The sequence below is a fragment of the Episyrphus balteatus genome, chromosome 1 (genome assembly GCF_945859705.1).
Source record: "Episyrphus balteatus chromosome 1, idEpiBalt1.1, whole genome shotgun sequence".
NCBI classification, from domain to species: Eukaryota; Metazoa; Arthropoda; class Insecta; order Diptera; family Syrphidae; genus Episyrphus; species Episyrphus balteatus.
Window position 1 is genome coordinate 139,763,465 of NC_079134.1, and position 18,733 is coordinate 139,782,197.

At 31.8% G+C, this 18,733-nt stretch overlaps 1 protein-coding gene and 1 long non-coding RNA gene across 4 annotated transcripts in view; one reads left to right on the forward strand and one right to left on the reverse strand.

The window, feature by feature from the left end:
• The first annotated feature begins 1,346 nt into the window (after window positions 1-1,346).
• The window catches only part of LOC129907490 (paired amphipathic helix protein Sin3a), a 53,316-nt gene continuing 35,929 nt past the window's right edge, over window positions 1,347-18,733 (forward strand). Inside the window, exon 1 of one of the 2 annotated variants that reach the window (XM_055983751.1) lies at window positions 1,347-1,517. The gene's annotated coding sequence lies outside the window, so the exon portion shown is untranslated. The other variant, XM_055983750.1, reaches the window with a different exon arrangement.
• On the reverse strand, window positions 6,250-18,246 carry LOC129907491 (uncharacterized). 2 transcript variants are annotated; one of them, XR_008771043.1, is made up of 3 exons: window positions 15,933-18,246; window positions 7,200-7,458; window positions 6,250-7,141 (listed from the first exon to the last, which is right to left on the reverse strand). It is a non-coding gene; the product is annotated as an uncharacterized LOC129907491 (long non-coding RNA). The 2 variants fall into 2 exon arrangements; XR_008771044.1 differs by lacking the exon at window positions 15,933-18,246 and adding an exon at window positions 9,385-9,975.

The following is an 18,733-nucleotide window of genomic DNA, read 5'->3' on the forward strand; positions in this document are numbered from 1 at the left end:
ATAAAAGGTCCCGACAAACAATTTTGGTTCTATAAAGCTTTATAGATGCAACTGTTGCTTCTGTAAAGCATTATAGAAGCAAAATTGTTAGTAGGGGTCTGTTTGGGTACTGCTTAGAACAGAAATATTTCAATTTTTGTCAAAAAATAATCTACAAAACTACACAGTTCCAGAGTACCCAAACAGGTTAAAAATGTGTATGTAGAAATGAATATTTCTGTTTTAAGCCTTAAGCCTGGTACGCTGCTCGCGCTAAATTTTAGCCGAGATAAAATTCCCATACAAGTTATCGATAACTTGTATGGGATCCATTTTATCTCGGCTAAAAATTTTCGATAATTTGTATGGGAGCTAAAATTTAGCGCGATCAGCGTACCAGGCTTTAAGGCTTAACTACAACGGCGACTTTTTGCAAAAAGTCAAAAAGTGAAAGTTTTCAAACTCATTTTGTGAAAGTTTTTCCGACTATAAAATTAAAAATAATGATGCTGCTTATTTTTAGGTTTCAAAAAAAAAGAAAGTTGTTGTTTTTTCCAAAAACAAATAGCGGTAAAAAGAAATAAAAAAATGTTTGCTTTTGTAAATTTCCCACTTTTTAGGTCATTGTAGTTATGGCTTTAAGCCTGGTACGCTGCTCGCGCTAAATTTTAGCTGAGATAAAATTCCCATACAAGTTATCGATAACTTGTATGGGATCCATTTTATCTCGGCTAAAAATTTTCGATAATTTGTATGGGAGCTAAAATTTAGCGCGAGCAGCATACCAGGCTTTAACTACAATGAACTAAAAAGTGAAAAAGTGGGAAATATACAAAAGTATTTTTTCTATTTCTTTCTAGCGCTATTTGTTTTTGAAAAAAAAAAACTACAAAAAATGTTTTTTAAACCAAAAAATGAGCTTTCTGCATCATTATTTTTAAATTTGTGGTCGGAAAAACTGTCACAAAATGAGTCTGAAAATGTTCACTTTTTGACTTTTTGCAAAAAGTGACTTTTTTTTAAATCTCTTTCTTTTTAATATATAAAAATATACGTAACAAATAAAAAACAATAAAAAAAATCCATATTGATCCTAATTTTATCTCAAAAATTAAAAAAAAAAAAAACTCAAACTCTTTCTAATGTTTAACTACTCAAAAATTAAAAAAAAAACTCAAACTCTTTCTAATGTTTAACTACACCGACAACACTTTTTGGAAAAACGTATCAAATCCTTTCTATTTTACCACCCATTTTTTTTTTATTTTTCCTGCCTGTATAGCTTTTGTATGCGTTGAATGACTTCAAATTAGGCGCGAAGTATAACAACGCGAGCAAATGCAGGCAAAAGAAGAAGAACGAACGTGAACGAAGAAAAAAGATTACGCCGCGAAAATTGCAAGGTGCACTTATTGCTTTTTTTGTGTTGCATTGAAGAAATCACAACCTCAAAGAAATAATTAAAAAACAATAAAAAAAAAACTCGTTATTCACATTATCATAGTGAAAAAAAAATTAATTAAATTATAAAACCACAGGTAAACATTGCAACCCTTTTTTTTTTTTTGTTTTGTTTTATAAATAAACATAAAAATTCTCAAATGCAAACTGTACTGTACCTGTAAAGAAGTCCTTCAAACGCTCAACAATTCCACAATTAACCAGCTCCTCCCCCTGCCAGTAAAAATTATTCATTATTCGTTATTCCCCAGGTCTGTACAATAACCTTGTTTTATATTATTGCAAATATACATTACCTACATACAAATACAACAAAAAATAAAGTCCCTTATCAGAAACAAATTATATTGGTTCAGTGAAAGAAAAAAAAAAAAAAGAAAATCCTTTGTGTTTAACCTAAAGTTTGTTGTAAAAAAATGTGAGAAAATTTGTTGGTTGGCTTAAAAAAAGTAAACAGAAACAGAACAGTTTTTTTTTATCAAGAGCGCCTTTTTAAAAATATTTGTTATCAGTTTTTTTAGAGCAGTCAGTGGCTGGAAGAAAATTTACGGTTCTTAACCCTATTTAAATCGGTTATTTGTTTCTGGTGCGGAAAGGTAAGTTTTTCTTTTTACCAATAATTTGCTTAGTGCATATTATTTAATTGTTTTAATTTATTTAGTTGTTATTTAGTAAATGAGAAGCTGATTTATTAAGAAATTTTGATCTAACTTTGAAATTTTTTCTGTATGCGCATTAACTTTTTTGTTGTTTTTTTTTGTCTGTTGCGGTCGCCATGATTAATTTTGAAAGAATATGCATGTTGTATACTTGAGAAAAAAAGTGTTGCCGAGTTCAAGCTTACGGTACACTATCGAGTGTTGCTTATTTTGGTAGCATTTATGCATTTCATATTTGGAATTACCCCGTTCCAACTACACATTTCTATCGAGTAGAAGATAATTGTGGGTGTTTTCATAAACGTCGGAAATCTGCGTCAGTCCAATCGCCTTTCTGCTTTACTGCATTAATGAACACACCAATTCTGCAGAATGTTTGCAGGCCTGCGTTGGTACAATTTTCAGCAGTCACTGAGTGTTCATAAACGTCAGAAACACAGTATAAAAAAATTACCACAGAATGAGTTTTGTTTAAGCAAAAAAATATTTTCGGGAAGTGAAATCCCGAAAATATTGTTTTTAATAACACGAAAAATTTGTAAACCGTGTTACATTAGGGTGGCTAAAAAAAAAATACTTTCTTAAAAAAAAAAAAACACCGAGTAGTTCACATTTAAAACAAATTATCTATGGAAAAAATATTTTTAATTAGGGCGTTCAAGAAAGTTTTTGTATGCGTTAAAAAAAAAACAAATGATTTTTAGTGCACAGAAAGTTTGTTAAGTGCGTTTTTGCTATAGTAATATTAAATTCATGCCGAATTAATTAAATTGAATTTGGTTGAATTCCAAGCGTGAATGTTAAATATACCATTTTTCTGAGCCCCCTAATTCGAAAATACCTACCCCAATTTTACATTATATTTCATAAACCATGTTTTACAAACTTTCTCTTCAGTGAAAATAATTTTTGTAATTAATTAAAAAAAAAAAGTTTGAACCACCCTAATGGAAATTTTTTTTTCTTCGATAATTTGGTCAAAACAATATCCACGTTGATTTTTTTGGAATTCTTCAAGCAACTGTAGAAGATAACATTTTTTAGAGCCACCCTAATACGAAAAAAATTTAATATAAACTCATCTCAAAAAATACGATTTCGAAATTTTCTGTGTCATTTAAATTTTTCGAAAAATGAAAAAAGAAACATTTTTTGCACCACCCTAATTAATATTTTTGCTTTTCATTTTTTTCTAACAATATTTAAGTTTATTAACAAAAAAAAATCGAATCAAGAGCCAAATAAATTTCTTCTTGAGTTCTGCAGCAATAAAATTTTGGCTGCGCAATCTACCCGATGTTGACGACATACTGACGTTTATGAACAGCAGAACTGCAGTTGGACTAAGTTAGTCCGATCGCAGATCTGACTTTATGAACACAACTAACGCAGGCCTAAGTTAGGCAGACGTTTATGAAAACACCCTGCGTTAATGGTAGTACCTACTAGATAATGAGTAAACTACCACCTCCAATAGAACAGTGACCCCCTGTAACTCGATTATTGAAAAACGATATCGTTTCGACGATGGTTTGATTTCCACAACTTCAATAATCTCTATCTATCGATTTATCATCATGAAAACGATCGTCTAACGATTTAGTGGACAATAACTAAATATAGGTATCGTCCTGAGTAAATTTACAAACAAAATGAAGCCGTTTTGTGAATTTTATCAACTTATAGAAACTGTTTAAAATTTAAAAAAGTCTATGAACGATAAAAGAACATTAAAAATATTCATATTATTTTTCATTTCCACCTTCACTTCCTTTCATTCACTTTTGGTTTATATTCAAAAATAATTTCTTCTTGGTGCAATGTTTTTAATTATTTTGGGCAGATCATTTTATTTTTTTTAACCCAACTCAATTAGTTCTTCAATATGCACCGTAAAGTATGCAATTTCATGATGACAAACGAGACGATAGCAAAATAGCGATTGAGTTACAGAGAGCAAATTAAAGATGATCACGTTTTCTATTATCGTTTTGATAATTACGGAATGACCAGGGCTATTAACTAATAAGGCCTGTTCCTGTTTACACGTGAGAAAAAATCTAGTACAACAACTACACATTTCTATCTCCTCCAGTAAAAAATTATGTGTTAAATTGTAGTACTAGATCTACTCATGAACAAACTACCACCTCCAATGGAACGGGGCTATAGTCAAAGCGGTAGAAAAACTAAAATATCACCGCCCTTTCTGTAATAGGCCTTCATATTCGAGTCAAAGAAATGGGTAATATTTTGCACAAATTGAATTATTTCAAACTCATTTTTGCGCGAAATTGTATGAATTAAATTCAAGCTCATTCAAATGTTATGAAAACATAAAATATTAAAACAGAAAAAGTTCAAAGTAGGTATAATATTATGATATATAAATGAAATAATTCAAAACATTTGCTGAAACGAAACTTAAATTTTTAAGTAGAAAAGTTTGGCTTCAGCAAACGGCTCTTAGTTTTAAAACTTTGGCCTAAGATTTTTCAGTACCTACTTATTTTGAGTTGGCTAAGTTAAAATTTAAATTAAATAGTCGGCAATCAATATTATGAGTTGGTTCGTGCAGTTGAGTATCAAGTTCACTATCGATTTTTCGCCACTATTCGGCATTTGATAATTATATATTGTAACAGAACAGTGGATTTCATTTCCGCCTAATTGAAAAACAGATTTCTATTTAACTTCGATCAAATCGCGGAACATTCGAGTTTTTAAATGATTTTGGCAAACTTGTATAATTTTCTTCATTCTTATTCAGTTTAAATTTGAGTTTTACACAAAAGCGTATTAGCGAATGTATGACTTTGTCTTAAAGTGTGTTGACAAATAAAAAAAAATTATTAAAAACGTAACCAATCAACTTTTTATCTCATCTATGTTGTCTATTTATTACATATTTATGGCTCAAATTATTCACAATGCATTAAATTAAAATTCACCATTTTGGATTAGGACACATTTCAAACGTAAACGAATCTTTTATAGATATTTTGTGCATAATTGATCCGTCAATTTCTAAACAAAATTCAATAAATTAAACTTATCTTTTTGATTTACCTACGATTTCCTGAATTTGGATGCAAGGGACTCAATTTTATGTGTTTGACAAATACAATCTATAAAATACTTTAACCGAGTTGGTCTGAAAAGTATTAAGTGAGATTTGTATGTCCTAACAGCAGATTGATATGTACTTTATAGATTTTGCACCAAAATCAACACAAAAACTCAGACTTTTTACATACTTCGCTGCTGATGCGGACCAAATTTTTCATCAGGGGCCTATTCTGACAATGTGAATAATTGAATCAAAAAGACTGACCAAATGAATTAAAAAAATAAAAACAATGTGAAAACTACTCGTTTCAGGACCACGCAATACTTGCAATATCTCAGAGGAAAATATTCATGTAGAGTATTACAATCTGCAAACCAATATGATAACAGAAAACAAATCTCAGAAACCCATCTAATGACAAAAATGATTTCCAAAAATAAACAAAAAAAACCTATGCAAGTGATGTACAGCCTTTCGCGTTACGTAATGCTAATAATTTTAGATTACCAATCAATGTACAGAAACTCAATAACAAAAAATATGGTTCTTCATAGGATTAAATAAACTTACCAAATGTATCATAAATGGAACAAAATTTAAAAAACTTTTATTTGATTATGTAGAAACTATTTTTATTTAATTTATAGAATGCTAAATTTTTTTAATGATTGTTTTAAATGCCAAATATTGCCAAATAAATGTTAGTAAAAAAAAAACTCAAATGTCGTAATTGCCGCAAAATCTCCGGCAGTTATTTGTGAGCGAAAAGAAGTAAAAAAATCTCCAACTAAAGCCTAGTACGCTGCTGATTCGAAACGAAAAATTTCCAAGTCTCCAAAGTCGACAAAGAAAATGCTAACGAAAAAATATCATCGAGTATTCTATCAAAGTCAAAATAAAAAAGAAAAATGCACTGGACGGCAGGGTTCCCAGGTTTTCAAAACAAAAATCCCCTTTTTTTAACACCAAAACGTTTTTGTTTCCCCTTTTTCGTAAAAAAAATGCCCTTTTTTTGTGAAGAAAAAAATGCAAGTATTTAAAAACTTTTTTAAAAAAATATTAATTTTGTACCTATTTAATTTAATCATAAAAAAAAATTTATATTTTTGGTACATATAAATCTTATTTTGAGGAAAAATCCTACCGTAAATACGAGATAGCTAAGTAGATTTAAAATAAATCTCGGGATTTGTTCTAAATCTACTTAGCTAAATCTCGGATTTACGGTAAGTGGAAACATACAGTAAAAGGCAGGCTTCTTCAACCACGATATGTGTCGTAACAATTTATTAGTCTTTTTTGGGCTGCCGTCGCGCAGCAGGCTCAAATCTGTTTGATATACTCGAAAAAATTAAATGTAATTAATGTAATATGTATGTATTAAGTATTTTGAGGAGTGAATACAAAATTAAAGCACCCTATTCTTTAATAGTGCTGAGGAATTCAAAATCCACTTAGCGTGGAATACGATAGGTTATTTCGAAATTGAGTTTTATTTAAATAGATTCCATTGTTTAAAGATTGTGTTTAATATTTTTGTAAGCTTAGATTTTTCCCCTTTTAGATATTTTTTCCCCTTTTTTATCCCCGTCCCCTATTTTATCCTTTTCGTTTAAAAAAATCGGCAAAAATGGTGATTTTCCCCTCAACCTGGGAACCCTTCTGGACGGTAAAAAGTAAGTGACAAAAGAGTGAAAACTCTCCAATTTTTCGCTAGAGCTGCGTACTGAAAAACAAAAAGCAAAACGAAATTTTCCGTATCTACTAAAATTTTTGCATCTGATTTTTCATCTCGCATCAGCATTAGATTACATTAGATTAGATGAGAAAGTTTTCTTACAAAAAAAAATTGAAGTTATCTTACAGAAAAAGTCAAATTCCCATCAATACATATTCCTGCAAAGTTTTTCCTTTCACTTTACCAAAATTTCCCAAATGTGATAGGTATGCAATTCCGCTGGAAAATAGGTACCTAATTGTAAAAAAAAATAACGTACAAAGTTATAATTTTCTAAAAAAAACAAACAAACCAGATTCAACTTCGGCAACACTGCTATACGTTTAGTGCTGTGTATTTGTATTAAAATTTTCAACTATTTATCTACGTTTTCATCGCACACTTGCACCACCGTGTGTCGTCGTATTCAATCGTCGTCGATTTGGTAAATATTTGGTCGATCCCATTTTATCAGCCCTCTCGCTGAGTTTACTTGCATTTTCTTCGTGATTTCTATACTTCACAAAAATTAAAGACTGTCTGCCATCGTTTCCAATGATTTTTCCTTCAACCTATTTCAAAAAAAAAAATCACACAAATTTATAAATTTAAAATTATTCAATTCTCTAAATTACATCTCAAGAATTAATTGAAATGAATAAAAAATTAAATATTTATTAGAATTTATAAAAAATAGATGAAAAAAATCTACCGTTCCGTCATATTCATTTGCGATGGCAGACAACAAATTATCACAACACAAAAATGAAAATTCTCATCGAACAAAAAATGGATTCGACCAAACAACCGCGCGCCATATTGCAAAGGTTGGCCAGTCTTAATCCGGTCAGCTGCGGAGAAGGACGTGTTTTTGAAGAATTTTTTTTTTTGAAATTGAGAAAAATCCAAAAAAGAAAAAATTTATTATAATCAAGAAGAAAAACCAAAAACTGTGCTAATTTAATAAAAGTTATAATTGAAGAAAGCCACGAAAAGAAAAGTGAACTCAATTTTGTGGAAAAGAGCATTGCTGGTTTTTTTTTTTCTGATCTCGACACAAAACTTTCAGGTAACCTTTTCGCGATATTCATTTTTAAATTTGTATGTTAAATTTATTTCTTACTTCTTATCTCAAAAAAAAATTAGTGTGCAAGAAAAATTATATACAAAATAATACAAAAAAAAAGTTCGCTCCCTGTGTGTCGAAACATTCAACCAGAACGAGAAGAGTTTTCCAATTTTTTTTATGTCGACGACAAAACGAAGAAAACTTTACAACGTCGTCCACCACGAACTTCTAATTGCTTTGTCAAAGGTAAGGTTGATTTATATAATTTTTAACAAAAAGCAAATTATTATAAAATTCCTTTGCTTTTAGCAACAAAATAAAAAAGATTAAAAAATTCAAATAGATTCGCTTCGAAATTGGAAAAAAAAAAAAATCTGTTCGCCCATTTGTCTCACATAACCTCAGTTTTTTTTTCAGTTTAAAATATGTTTTTGTAATTTTTTTTTACTTCTCGTTCTCGTATATACGTATATTAGAGATGTGTGCTTGTTTTGTGGATATATGTGAATTTATATATATTTTTCTTGTTTAAAAAAAAAGTAAAATTGGGGGCATGCATGAAAATTACTTATAAAATTTTGTTTATTAACTTTGTGATTTGAGTTCTATATGGCAACAATCGTCTTTTTCTTTTAATGTCCCGTTGATTCTATTTTCAATGTAAACTTTAACAAATTTATGTAATTTTTGTGCAAAAAAGATGTCACGAAGAAAAAAAAAAGTTTGGTTAGAATTCACAAAACCAGCACAGCACCATACACAGAGTGCACACATTCATATGACAGACTGTGACCGAGACGTCACATAGTAGTAGATAGAAAAAGCAAGAAAAAGAATTTCTTGATTTGTTAACTGTTGAATTAAAATTTATAGCAAATAACTTAATTAACTAATTATTGCACTTAAATAACCTTAAATTACTCAACAACGTAAAATTTCAATTTTTTAAGTAATTTTTTGTATGATTGAATATGAAAAAAAAAGCAAAAATATGTGGCAGTCATGTCATACAATCACTATAGTAGGAAAGTGAAAGACAGTAGTATATCACAAATATAATGAGAGAAAGAGAGACATGTATATATGTAAAAATTTATTTTGCGCGCACACACAGATGCATTTTTGTTGAGTTGAGTTGAGGTGCTTTTTTTGCTATGGCCCCCAATCTCCACATTATGTCCCTATATTGCTCGTGTGCTGCTGCCCATCCATAGTCATTCTCGCTCATCATCATCAAACAGCAAAACCCATTTTTATTTGGTTTGGTTTTTCTTAAGTAAGAAAATTCAATGAATATGATGAAGCTATGCGGTGGGTGGTGGTGAATCTATCTCTTAAAAGGTGAGCGGAGGAAAGTGACTTTGAGATGATTGTATCTACTTTGTAGGTATATTTTTGAACAATATGCAAGAATAAATGATGTACCTACGTTTTCTTGATCGGAAATTAATTAAGACCAAAGCGAATAGGTATCATCTACCAAAACCAAGTTTTGCGTTTTCTCCCCTATCAGCTCTTTAAACAGGCAGCAAAAATAAAAAGCAAAATCAAGTTGATTAAAGAAAAATGTCTTGTCTCATTTTTATATAAAATTTTAACTGGTGTCGTTCTGGCTTGGTTGTGGAGCATCCAAGGCCCTCTGAGAAAAAGACAGAGAGCGAGAGGGAGAGAGAGAAAGAGAGAGATAGATGAGCAAAACCAGTCTCTCGGTGTATTGGTAGTTTTGTTGGTTTATCATCTATCACTAATACCAATACTAAAAAATATTGAACTGGCTGAATCTAGCACTAGCAAGAAGAACTGCTGCTGGTGGTGGATCTGGCTCTGGGCTGCTCCTCTGCCTCTGTTGTCCTCTGGATGGGATTCTCTCATTTCTTGTATACGAGTACGAGATTATTTGAACTTGTTTTAGATTTTGGCTCCAATATTCCATCCCGATTCCTCGAAGTCGAAAAACCCCAACCCAATCAACAAAGTTTATCGTCGGTATAGTCTTTTTGTTGTTGTTGTTGTTTTTATTTTTATTTTTTTTTTCTTCTGGTAGATAGGTACATATTTTCTAATCTTCTGCATATTGGTTTGGAAGAGAGATTTTTTGTTTTTTTTTTTTTTTTGTTATTTTTACTGTTGCTTGGATTTTTGTACAGGCAGAGTTTACTGTAGATGCACAGAGAATATGTGCTGCTGCTGCTCCTACCCAACACAGAGTCAAAGCTAGAGCATGATGTTGTAAAATACCTAACTACCAAAGATACCGATTTAGTTTATTTTTCATGCACTTTTTTACGAAACCATGACAGGAAAATCGAGAAAATCCACACAAAAAATACCTTGTGTTAGACGTAGGTATTGTAGGTAGTAGGTATTAAGCCAATGTAAAATAAAAATAGAAAAATAAAGTCTGGAAAAAGGGATATTTTTTTTTTTGTTTTTTTAATTTTGCACTTACACCTCTTGTGGGAGTAAAAAAAATTCTTTTTCTTCTACCTACCTCATTTAATATTAATTTGTGCCCTTAATTGATATTAATTGCTATTTATACATATGTTGATGATTTTTATAAAAAAAAAAAATTGAAAGAAAGTCACGATTGTTGGAACAGTTTTAGAACTACTTCTTTTTTTTTTTATCAAATTCCTTGAATCCTGGCGTCATCTCCTAGATGGGGCCAACGGTGGCGACTACAGTTCCAGTTTGAATGAACTACTTTGTGAACACTTTATACGATCTACTTCGACATACATTATATTCAGATCTAAGGCTAATAGGGAGCAGCTTGACCGGCCCACACAGGAGTATTCGACCTCAAAATCCGGTCAAAAATATTTTTAATGTTTTTCTTATTGGAATTGGCCTAAAAAATTATTTTAAAATTTATAACGCATTAAAAAGATACACTGAAAAAAATTTTCGGGTTAATTAAAAAAAAAAAAAAATTAAGTAAGTTTTTTTTTCAATTTTATTTAATTCATTACTATAACTAATTTTTACATGAAATTTTCAAATATTGTTCATATTTAAGGTTAAAGAAAACAAAAATTTGAAAATAAGTAGTTTTTTTAACCAACGAAAGGCAATTTGACTAAAAATACCTCAAGACTAAAAAAGACCATTAAAGAAAAAGGTGGAAACATGTGGAAATTTTTTTTAAGTGCATGAGATGACAAAGATGTACAGTTAAATATATATGAAAAATTTTTGCCCGATCATACCCGAGACTATAACAAAAACACTTTTTTTTCTACCGGAAATTTCCTAAATTTACACGTTTTTCTATGCACTCTTGTCATTTCAATTTTTAATATATTTTCAATAAAATATTTGGAAATTTCTGTATTTACATAAAGTACATACCTTGACCTTGGACATGCATCAAAAATTTTTCACAATATTATCACAAATCACAATAAAAAACAGACTGCAGTGTTAATGATTAAAAAACAAAATAAGCTTTTGTGGCCTGAGCTTATAAAATCGACTAGATTTAGACTAAGATCTTGGGAATTAGGGGGTCAACAGTTATTATTTGAAACCGGTTTTAATTAGCATGGGTATTGAGGAACCCGAAAACGGGTCGAATGCAATTTTTTTTGTTTTCACTTATGACCGGATTTTGGGGTCGAATACTCCTCTGTGCGGCCTCCCGTTCTTGGAGTTATTTAAGAACCTGGCTCTCCAGGTTGAAGGCGAATACCGATGGATTTACTGAAGACAAACCTTGCAAACGAATACACATTTTATTTGATTTACTATCCACCAAAGTTCCAATAGCCTAAGTTACGAAATAGGCACACTTCCATATAAAATCATGTACTAAAACAGGGCGAATAATAAATTTGCGCTTTAGCGACTGATCGTTTCTATACAAGTGAAAAATGAGCACATATTTCATGTCACTAAGGGCCGGTTTGTTCACAGTCGATTATCTTTTCATCAATGATTATTCCATAGAAAAATCCTTGATTAAGAGATAATCGAGTGTGAACAAACCGGCCCTAAAAATGCTGCAAAATACTTAGGTTTCCTCCAAAGATGTTAGAATTTTGTTACCCACTCTCATCTGCCTACAATTTATAAAGCATATAGAAACTCTTATCAAAGCTCGACTATAATTCTCATATCTGGTCAGGTGCTCCTAAGACCTACTTCAGTTATTTAGACTTAATACAACAAAAGTAGGATTTCGCTTTGTTATTGTTACGCTAATAAATACAATGATCTGATCTGGATAACAAGAGCTCTGTTCACTGACGCTTTGCTGGACTGTTCTAGGCAGAAAAGTACAGCTTTTTGCTGTTCATTGACTTTTTTTCTGTGCTGAACTGTTCTAGTTTGCTGTTCATTGACAAACCTAGAACAGTTTAGAACAGGACAAACCATAGGATTCATAGGTTTACACTTCAGGGTATCACAAGGGATCTACATTGATCTAAGTGTGACGGTAACAACATCAACTGTCAGCCCATTTTACCTAACCTAACCTTAGAACAGGATTTTCTGTTCTTGCTTTTGAGTCAGATCAGGTTAGAACAGATTCGTGAGAAGTATCAAAAGCAAAGCTGTAATTTTTTGTTTTTGTTTTGATTTAATTGTGCGAATATTTCTCGGGTGTTCGTGGTTTTTATAACTAAAAACAATTTTTAATTATATTTTTCGCAGTAAAAACACAAAAAATTGGAAAAAATAACGAGAAACAATAAACAAAAAATTCGTATAATTTACAATTTGTTTTTTTTTTTTTTGTTATTTTGACAACTGACGTTTAAATGACTGTTCTAACTTGTTCTGACGTTTCTCACGAAACTGTGCTGTCCTGTCCTGTTCTGATCTAGAAAAATCCTCGTTGAACATACTTAAGAAAAATGAAACACGGCTTTTATCATATCACATATAATCACATTTCTTGAGCACCGGCATAATGCCTATCTTTGTTAAATAGATATTTCTTTAAAAAATGTTCAAAGGAAATAGGTAGCTAGCTGCGTTCATTTTCTGAAACAATATAATACTTGTATTTCAAGGAATGCACATCAGTTTACACTTGAGTCCAATTTTTGACGAACTGTCAAGTATAGAGTCAAGTTTTCTTAAGTCGTACCATGATAAAAAAACAGCCCCTTTCATGTGCGCTGATTATAAAATTAAGTATTTCGTTCATACTATAGTCCTTTTGGATAATTCCCGTTAGCCAATGTATGTTAGTAGAAATAGTAATATTGATTGCTTCTCATCGTGAAGTTTTCTTTTCATTTTCCCTTCCCTTACATTAAGGAAGAAATTTTAAAGTTTGCCAAGGTTAAGAACCAATTTGGCATGCCAAGCATTTACATGTTCCAAACTAATATTAGTAGCAAGACAGAGTCAGTGGGCAACTAAATCTGCAAACTTAATTCTTAATGCCAACAGCATCAAGTGATATTGGTGGTTCTCATTCAGGCAACAATAGATTTGGCCCATTGGACTTCTCGAACCATTTTGTGATCATTTGGACTATTTAGATTAGACCATGGAAATTATATCTCAAGGTTTCATGGAACTCAACTACTGATTTTTGAGATCTATGATGTTTGTTGATTTAATTGCTCTGAAATAGGCACCTGACCAAGTGAAGATCTAGCTTATTATATCTCGACATTTTTAGGAATTTATAGTTCCTTTGTTATTTGTACCCTATTCAACAACTTTTACTGATGTAGGTTTTTCTCATATTCCTTTTTAGATTTGAAAGCAATTCTTGGTTTGACTTCAATGTCAGTTGTTGTCTCTTCTACATAAGTGTAAATGATTTATTTTGTTTCGTTTCCATTTAACTTCATCATAACTTCATCATAACTGATATCATGACTGATAGGCATTTTTTACTTCTTTTAATAATTTCAGTCTCAAACGAATGGCTAGAATGTATATATCACATTAAATTTCATATTATTCAAGCTTTCAAACATGCACATGTTATGTTAGAGACGCTTTATAGGATCATTAAATTAATGGTTTGTTCCATATCTTTTCACAAACATAAATCAATTCTTTTAAAAATAACATCTGGTTATTGACCAACAGATGTTGTTAAAGTCACTTAAATCCATTTTTTGACATGTGATGTATGTCTATGTATCATGAATTCATATCCGTTTTTATGTTTATGTTTTGGATAAATTACTTAAAAGTTGTGACATTTAACTGAAATTAATTCATATCCGTTTTTATGTTTATGTTTTGTTTAAATTTGTGCGTGGTCCCAATCAAAATAAAGATCTTCGGTAAAAGATGGAGATATCTAGGTTCGTCGCTAACCCCAGTTGAAAGTTCCGAGCAAAATTGTTTACGATAAAATAAGTTTAATCTATGTTATAGCAATAAATAGGAGGCACTGACCGATAGGCGAACATACACAGACTGGAACAACCAGACTGGTTTACCATACTCCGTTTCTAGCCCCTTAAGGGTCACTAAGGCGACAAGAGCAGTGAAGCCATTAGCGACATAATTTACCAGACAAACTTTTGAGCAAAAGACTTGCATATAGTTGGTTCTGTTGTAAGAATTTGCGTAAAGCTCTCTGCGCCTGGTCAGAATGATGATTGTCCGCTTGGGTGCGAGTTTTTGTTCAACATCGTGTACAACAGCTTTAAAACACAAAATTCAGTTCGACGGTAAGCTACAGAAATGCACACAAATCTCCTTTGAGAAAACGACTTGTTCGTAGGATTTCTGAAGAAGGAATTCGCTTGAAGCTTTGCGATAATGTCGGGGTCTCGACGGATAACTCTTTACGAAGACGAATGTTAACATCCTTACGAGCAAATCACCTGTAGAAGATGACGGTTAGGACATACATACAAGGGCTCTAGTGTAGAGTACAGTGCAGACTTCACGCCAAAAAACTACAAGGTAGCTTCAAAACACTGCCCGGTGCAAAAGGTTCTAGGTTAATGATTCTGATTATAGTAACGAACTCAAAGAACTTATTGCAATATGCCTATATGGCGTTGTTTGGATTCCTTTTGCGGAATGGTCCTATCATCTTGCTATAAATCTCACCACTCCCTTACCGCCAATTAGCTCACACTACTGAGCAGGATCGACACTTTTGGGACAGAATCTGACCTAAGCATTATACAAACAATTAGGGTCACAATAATCATAGTAACACACTAGCATTAATTCTGCTTTTCAGAAGAAGAAGTGGTTTGAAGCCGATAAATCCTACATTCTTTGATTCCTGCTGTAAAGAGATTATGAGAGTTAGAGAAGCTTCTGATGTTATACAAAGTGTTGCCCATATTCAGAAACAAATTAAAATCAAGAAATAATATTAAAAAGTATCAAAGGAGCCGTTGACCTTACAAGTCTGATATCTCCTAAATGAATGCTGGTGTGTCCCAGGGATCCGTTCTGTTTCAGGCCCTCTTCAAATTTTTTTTAACGATATTTCCAAAACTTATTGACTGAATTGAGGCTTAACTTTTCATAGTTTTGACATCCTTTAGGTTATTCGTATGGCAAAATATCGTACCAAATCTCATGAACGGACACATCTTTTGGAAACATATTAACTATTTGTATTGAAAACCTCCTACTCAAAGTGTCTTGAACAAAAATTAGGTAGAACTTTTTTGTCTATTGAATTTCTAAATTCATATTTCAAACAATGTCGAAATCTCTATTTTTTATTTTTCCACTCTCATAAACAACCAGGCAATTATTAAATACCATTTGTTCGTACTCTCAATACCGGCATAAAAACAAGACATTCCTCCAATATGTTTTCTATATCAAAACAACAATAAAAAACTAATCCAACTGATGAAATTGAGTAAAACAATGTTATTTTTTGTGTATTTTGCTTTGGAAAATATCTTTTTTAAAGGATTTATTGAGTATAAAATGCTTTTGTTACATTATTTTTAGTTTTTTTTTTTTTTTTTTTTTTGTTTTCTAAATTCTAAAATTATATTTCTATATATACATAAATACCAATGCAATACTTTTGCGCCGTGCCGTGTGTTTTGTTCTCTAACGAATTTGATGCTTCTCCTTTCCTTTCTGATGGTTCTGATTCTCTATCATTCATCCACTTCGTCACATCATATCGTCAAAATACAAACATCTCACAGCACGATGTCACCATCGGAATGAGAATTTATTTTAAAAATAGGTAGTATAGAAACAAATTCTATTGTATTGTGTTGGATGATTCATAATTTTTATCGTGCCTCCGCGCGGATGTTTTTATATTTTATTTAATTTTTTTATTTGCAATTTCGGTTTAACCGTTTGGGACTTTTATGGATTTTGGGATAGAAAAAAAAAAATCAGTTATCTTTGAATGGATATTTAATGACGTGAAGTTCTCAACTATGACCAAATAGATATGACTCAAGAGTTTTGTTGTTTTTGGGCATACAATCGAAAAAGAACCACATGTACATTCCAATTGACAAAGTCATATATCGAAACTATAGAAACGATAATTCCCATGAGGAGTACTCATTTTAAAGTAATTACACGGGCATTTGAGAGTTCATAAGACTCACTAACCCCATCATTCAATCTCAATATGGAGGAGATACAAAAACACCAAAATTGGTGTTTTTGTTGTATTGACTGACTGCAGTCAAAGCAAAGCAATGTATTGGTTGTGCCCCTTTTCGGTTTGTCTTAAAAAAGATACTACCAAGAAACAAAAATGAAAAAAAAAAAAAAAAAAACTTGAAAAACAAGTTAAAGAGGCAAATGATTTCGTTATTTGCTGTAGCATAGACTGCCTGCTCATTCTTCATTTCACTTTGAGCTGTTTAAAAAAAAATTGATGATTTCTTTTCTTTTTTTTTTAACCAGAAAGCAGTTATGCATGGCAGAAGTTTGAAAAAAATTCATTCAAGAGCCAGGAAGAGAGGGAAACGAATAAAAATTTATTTTTAATACCAAATCAACATCCAAAAATGATTCAGATTCAAATTCAAAATAAAATCAATACTCAAAGAATGTCTGTGAACGGAAAGCAACAGCGGTTCTACCACTGACGACAACGACGACGATGACAACGTCGACCCAAAAACAACAAAAAAGATTTTTTCTACCTTCCTTTCCCTCTTCATAATCTTCGACTAACACCGACGTCATATTTTGTGTTGCGCACGAGTTTGACCATCAATCGTCCGGCAAACAATCGACATTTTTTTTTTGTGTTTCATTATTTCGTTCTCGTACGTAGAGTGTTTCCGTTTTCTTTTAGCTCTTGTATATCGCTCTTGTGGAGTTGATTATAAAATCAGGTTACGAACGATTTATACCATATTCCTGTTTTCAACGCGCGAACTCTCAAAAAAAAAAAAACCAAACGAGATAAACAGCACGATCTTGTACACGACACGGCGACGACAGCGGTGGTAGCGGTGACGGTGGTGGTGATGGTGGCACCAAAAGCTAACCCATCGCAATCGCAAATCCACACCAAATCAACACATCAACCAATGGCTAAGGTACTACCAGAAAAGTGCCTGATTCTATTGCTTCATATTTTCTTAAGATTGTTGTTGTTCAATATTTTTTATAACCTCGACAATTCTCGAAACGCATTTTTTTCAACAAACGTTCAAATATCGCACCCACTATGAGAGAGGAACCTTGTGGCATTTAGAAAAAAAAATTTATATTCATGTAGAGCGGGCGTTCGTTGTTGTACCATTTTTATTCAACCGACCGAAAGCAAACCTCCGAGAAGAGACATCGATAACGTTTCCAAAAAAAAAAAAAAAAAAAAATATATATATTTCGGTATCAACATGAGCAGCAAGCAGCACCTCTATTCATTTGGTATGGTTCTCTTTTGCCGCAGCAGCGTAAACTCAATCGCTTTGCTCTCTCCCGATGAGAGAATGATATGATTATTTCTTCTTGTATAATTATATAAACTTTTTCATGTATTTTTATGTACACATAAAAAAGGCATTTATATTTTTAAGATGCACACACGAAGTATTTTTTTTTTTTGTTCTTCTCGTTTGTGGTTTTATTTTTTTCATTTAATATTATTTTTCTTTTTCTTGTTGAATCGGAATTGCGGAAAAGAAAAGGAGAACTCTGTGGCAAGTGAGTTTGAATGCCCGTCGTCGACTGATTTCACAAAAGCACTCAAAAATATACTTGGGAAACATTTCTTGTGTTTTTTTTTTTCTTCTGTGTTTGATTTGAAGCGCAAACCAGCGACTACAAGTAGGTACGACGACAAAACGACTATATTTCGTCGACGACGACGATGCTGACGCTGAGGTATTGGAATTGAAAGACACTATACTGGTCTTGTACACTGTCGTATAAACGTATGCTACACTCTTCTATTTCTAAAGTATTTTTTTGTCATGGAATGGTAGTTTTGGTATCTTAATGGACAAGCAGGTAGCACAGGTTTTTATAAAGATGAAAGAATATAGAATTGAATAAGATGTTATTTACCATAGCTAAGGCGAATGGTACCTATAAGGGATGAAAAGTTTGATAATAGAGGTCAAAATCAGTCAGTTTTGCCATCGAAAACTTATTCTGATTTTCGTACGGTTTAGGTTTTTCAACAAAATAGAATTTTTTTTGTCATTAGCTGTTTATGGCTACATTACGTAGGTTCTTCAGGTTGTAATTTCAAACCGCAAATTAGAAAAAACATAACAAAAGCTAAACATTGTCTGACATTCAAACTTTTCCGGAAAGCCAGAGGTGGACGATAAAATTATAAGAACTGAGACACGACTTAGGTGTATCAAAGCTACATACATGAC